We start from the raw sequence: 6,000 nt of genomic DNA, 5'->3' as shown, positions 1-6,000 counted from the left end.
ATCTTATATCATTATTTTAGTAGTTCAGTAGTATCGAGTTTCTTCCTCCACAGACTTCTTGACATGATTTTGATATATATTCACTCACAGCTGCCAAAGCTGTAGTCTGTGTGTTTTGTTATGGCTTCCTTGCTCTTTGAAGGTTATGTACAGTAGCTGTGCATGTTATGTAGAGATATTCAGGTGTTCACTGTGATGAATCTGTAGAGCACAGACTGTTTGGTAAGGCCATAAGAGAAAAAGCACTATTTTCCTCAGTGCCTCATGTAAATAACTTGGTGTTTTGGGTTAAATATATATAGGGCGTTATCTCTAAATTCTCCTATTTTACTCGCTTTGGAAAGTGAAAGCTTGAGTGATAGGTTGGTGTGATTCTCTGGTCTTCAACTCAAGCTTGCAGAAGAGCAGCCCAGAGTATCAGGAAATGAGCTGAAGAACAAAATAAGGGCTTTTTTGGAAACATGTCTGTACTTGTCAAAATATTATTTCTTGGCTATATAATAATTTTGGGATCTACTGGTACCTGCTGTCCAAAACCACAGCACAGTCTCAAGTTTTAAGCCTTTCTCTCCTCTAACTCGTCCTGATTTCATGTCTCTGTAAAACAACATTGTTGCACAAACAAACTTAGCCCCTATTTTGTTTTCCATGTTTGTATGCATGACATTTTGAATTCTGGTGCATTGTAAACTTCATAATGATCTGCCAACAGCAAAAGAAAACTACGATATTGAATTGTGTCCTTAATAACATCACAAAGTGCAAAGTGACTAAAAATAGCATGTATTTTTAGTAAATTTTTGAGTGAATTGTAACAGCAGCATTTTCAAATATGTTTAACTGCTTTATATCCTTCCTGCTTTATAATACACAAAAATAGTTAGTTTAGCACATGAACAGAAAAGCAGAAAGATATAGGAAATCTTATGGGAAAAAAGATATTGAGGTTTTCTGGTGAAATTCTTTATTATGGTGTATTCTTAAATATTGATTTACCAGCTTCATTGATAGTTATGTAATAGCATGTTGAGACTGACTTTTACATAGAAGAAAATTAGCTTCCATTTCTTAAAACTGAATCCTCTCTGCAGCAGAAAACATAGGAAGGAGGAGTAAAGCTCATAATGTAGCTACCTCAGGTGCAATTGTACTATGTGACTTTGAAGAGTATAAAAATGTGTCAAAGTTTGTGATGGAATTTTTTAATAAGCAGGTGTGCATCATAAAATAATGGCACGAGACTTGCACCTGTCATTCAAAGAGTTGGAAAGATGACTCTAAGGGCTGCCTTTTCAAAAATGTTCTACAGACAGTGCTTTATTTTAATAAAGATCAACCAACATAATAAGTTCACTGCTAAGTAAACATGCAGTGCTACACTGGGGCACGGTTTCTAGGGCTATTGCAACTTTGAATTTACTTAGTAGTGCTGAGTTTTCTGCAAGGTGAAACAATGGAAGCAAACCTTGAGATAGCCTGGAAAAACAATTGCTCATAGCTTGGAGAAATAATTTTTTATGCAGCTGGAAATAAATTAACCTTCATTATAGTTAAAGGCAGAGCCATCAAATCCACACTGCAAAATAAAAATGGCGTAAGTATTTTGTGATACTCCAGGCAGCTGCCAAATTATTAGGTGAAGTCAGTAAGAAATGGAAAGTGTGCTTTTTGTGGAAACTGTGTCAAGAGCTGTTTTGTGTTAAAAAAAATCCTGCTGTCTGATGCTAAATTTTTCTGCTATGAATTAATTACCCAGCTAGGTTACTTCTGCTGTAATTAGTTCTGCATTGTTGGAACACTGCACCTCAATAAATTAAAGAGGTGACAATTCTGCTCCATTCCACTCTGCTTTTCAGCCTCCTTCAGTTCAGATTTCTAGGATTAAAAAAAAAGGGTTCTAACTGATTTTTCCTTCACCTGCAAATTCACAACACGTCACTTGGATGAACATCTGTTTTGTTTTCTCTCTGTAGATTACAATAAGATTTGTCTAATCCTCATCAGCAATTCCTTCAGCTTCTCTGGTGCTGGCTCTGACTTTTTCCTACAGCTTATTTTCAGTGGTGAGTGCAGAAAGAGCTCTGTCAGGCCTCACTGTGCTGTTAGGTGTCACCTGTTGATTTTGCTCAAGAGCCAAAAACAGAGATAGAATTTATCTTGGTTTGGCTTGCATAAACTCTTAAGAAGGGGGAATTTTGTATAATATTATTCATAAGTTTTTCTTCCCTTTGCAACAACATTATCTACGGTGCTTATTTTTACTTTCTCTTTTATGTTACTTGGTCAGATTATGTGCTCAGCTTGATGGTGTGGGAACTTTCCTGCGCTGCTCAAATTTGAAAGCATAGTTGGAAGATTTCTGTGAATCGTGGCAATAGCATTTTCCCAGTTTTCATTATTTTGGCTTAGTTACATCTGTCTTTATTTAATGCATCATGCTTTACTACCTGTAGAAGGCATAAATCTCACACATACTGCTGTTTGTATGTGCTGTAATATAAGTAAGTCCGGAAATGCTGCACTGCCACTGCAAGGCGCATCAATTCTACCACCTAGTAACTATTATAACAACTAATTAAAAGAAGATAAATGAACAATTTAGATGTTTTATTTGCAGTGTCCTACTAGAGGAGCAGAACAGGACATAAATATTCTTTCGAGATAAAGAATGATAAGAATTGTTACTATAACAGTGTTATAATTTTGCTATAATTTTGCAATGTTTATTTCTACTATTATATGGCTGTATAAGAAATTTCTGAAATGTCCACAGAAATGTTAGTGAGTATTTTTTGAGATAATATTTACAGCTGCCTAAATTTAGACTGTGCAATCCTGTTTGTGCAGCTCCTCAACTCTGGAAGGTTGCTTGGTATTTCTTAGTTAATGGAAATGTCTTTAATACTAGCAGTGAGATAAATGGGGCCAGCTAAATAAATGCTGCTCAAAATTCAGGCAGGTTTACTTTTGTAAACTATGATTTACCGTGGTAAACTATGTGTAACCGTCAAAGGAGCTGCCTGGCCATGTATATTGATGGGATTATGCAGATATGTCTCTGCTTGTTGCTGAAGGTTCAAAAGGCTCTCATGAGACTCAAGTATAAAGAAAACCATTGATGTACCAGCACAAAAATCAAAGAATAACCCAATAATAATCACAACAAGAGAAGCAACTACCATACACAGAGTTACTAAAGAGAACAATTGTAAACCTTGTTACTGAAGAGAGAGACTGAAGGATGAGTGAAAATAATAGTTTCCAGGGAATATAGGCATATTGATGTGAGAAGGAAACAGCTCCTGCTAGGATTTGTCACCAATTACTTTTTCTCTAAGCTGTAAGGGAGAACCCTATTGCTCTATTTAATTATTCAGAACTATAATATTGCTCTTCCCTAGTTTCTTCAGAAAGGGCTCAGAAAAAGCCCCACGTTTCTAGAATACCTGTGTATACAGTAAATTAAACAAGCTGTTAGCTCTTGGTATGATTTGAGAGATGTTGCCAAATAAACTCTTTTTATTCAGAGATTCATTGCTAATTTGGTAGCAAAAAAACCCCCAACCACAACAATAAAACAAACAAACAAACAAAAAACCAAACCAAAAAACCCCCTAGCTCTTTCGACCATATATATCAGAAGTATTGAACATTTGATGACAACAGCTACAAAATTTTGTGTCCTTTCTAAGTCTGCTTTACTTTAAATGCCAAATAGCATCATACAGCCAAGTGAGCACATTCAAACCATACCACAATTTAATAAGTTTTTTGAAATTCTTGGTCATATGGCTTCTTATGGAGTTTATCATTTTGATAGGAATAATTCAAGCACCTATACCTCAGAACTACACCCTAAAAATATTCTAGTGGTACAAAGAATTAAAATATCACAGAGCAAATTAGCCTGGAAAATACTTCTGACGCTGAGTCCTACCTTTGACTGAACACCACCTTGTCAACAAGACACAACACCAAGTGCCACATCCAGTCTTTCCTTAAACACCTCCAGGGGTGGTGACTCCACCATCTCCCTGTGCACTCATTTCCATGCCTAATCACTCCTTCTATGAAGAAATTCTTCCTAATGACCTGAATCTCCCCAGCTGCAGCTTGAGAATATAAAAAGTGACATAGGAGAATTCATTTTTAAACCAGGAAAAACACCTTCCATATGATTTTTGGGCACTGAGGGATTGGTAGAACAGCTATAAATGACAAAGGAAATGCTTAGCAGCCGAGAAAGCCAGAATTCAAACAGAAGAATAGTAATGGGAATATCTAGACAAAAACAAATGTGAGAAGCATTAAAAAAATTCCATGGATTGCGTCATTAGAAAATACTGAATTACTGAAGAAAAATTACTAAATGAAAAAGCTAAGAAAAATTAATCATTGAGAAACAGTACTGCATGAGATGCTGTTAAGCCAATGTGAAATAAGAAAGCATCCAATAATTTAAATTGTTGGTCTTTGAGAGTTGCTTTCTCTGAAGGTTAGCAGATTGTAGCTGTGTATTAAAAGCAAATTTCACAATTCTCCTCATGAAAGCTACATGAATGGACAAGTACTATTTTATAAAATATTTACAATGCAGCTCGCATGACAGCAGGGCACTGAAAGACTGACAGTAATCAAGAACGTGCAGTGAAAGCATGCATGGATACTGAAATTCAGAGGAGTTGTACTTTGCAGCACTTTTCCTCTCAAAGAACCTCCCTTTGAAGCTGATCAGTAGTCAGTGCCTCAGAGGAGTTTGGGATGCTGCTGTTGGCACCCACATCACAAGTGATGAAAAATGTTTACTTAAATGGCCATCGGTATTTGTATTGAATCCTTAATCTTTGCCTTTGATAGTGTGTGAAAGTGATCCATAGCAAGAACATAGAAGTTTGTTCAGATTTCCCTCAAGAAATGTGAAATACTCTGAACTCCATGAGACTGTAATGAGATCAAAAATTTCTGCAATCTTCTGTGGTTTCAGGCCACGAATCATATGTAGTGTCATGACTCAGATAACAATATACTTTTCCTTTGTCATGAATAAGAGACATGCCTTTTCTCTGTTGTATTTGCTTTCTCTCCAATGCATGTTCTACTTTCTGTGGTACTGTCAAAAATATTATATAATACTGTAGGAGACTAAGTAATTCAGTCATCTGGGATAAGGAAATCCTGTTAATTTTAGAAGGTACATTTAATAAAATTGCATCATTGGCAGAGAATTTTTCATATTATACACTGTTTATTAGAGAAAATCTCTTTGCATTAGGTTCAAAGCCAGAAATTGATTTCCAAAGGAGCTGACTGCCTAGCTTGCTTAGATACTTTGAAAATCCCACTAGGTCTCTGTTTGCAGCTTTTTGGCACCTCAGTACCCTTGAAAATCTGGCTTAAGAGTTATAACAGTAACACAAAGGAATAAAAACTTGTTATTCATGCCAGAAGGATTTTACTGGCACTGAGCATATTGATGTTGCACTGGGGAAAATTATATTTACATGTTTTAGAGCACTGAATTAATTATAACGTAAAATAAAACTTTGTTTAACATATGTAAAGAATCTGTTCTCCAATACATTATTCCTTGTAGGGATTGAGATAAAGGGTTTTACCAAGCCTAGGAAAGCTATGAACAGGGAAGTGACCAGCGTTCAATGGTTGATTAGCAGTCTGGAAAAAAGACATGGAACAACCAAAATAGATTACTCAGCCTTAATGCCAGATCCATTCCTATTTTTTTTTTTTTTGCTTCCTTACTGCTATTCTGTTTCTTAAGCCTCCTAAAGCCAGCTTGTCCATTTTTAAGTTCCTCTGAAAATATCTCATATAATTTCAAAATAACCTTGAAATTATTTATTTTGACAATTTTAATGTTATAAATCCAAAAGAGGAATAGATATTTTGGCTTCTGGGTTGTCCCCAGGCAAGGAAAGAAATGAATCCAGCCTAATTCATATACTGCACTATATATATATATTTTTTCATGGCCTCAGGAAG

The sequence above is a fragment of the Sylvia atricapilla genome, chromosome 8, assembly GCF_009819655.1.
Source record: "Sylvia atricapilla isolate bSylAtr1 chromosome 8, bSylAtr1.pri, whole genome shotgun sequence".
Classification (NCBI taxonomy): domain Eukaryota; kingdom Metazoa; phylum Chordata; class Aves; order Passeriformes; family Sylviidae; genus Sylvia; species Sylvia atricapilla.
The sequence above is the reverse complement of the archived record's forward strand: the minus strand, read 5'-3'. Positions refer to the sequence as shown.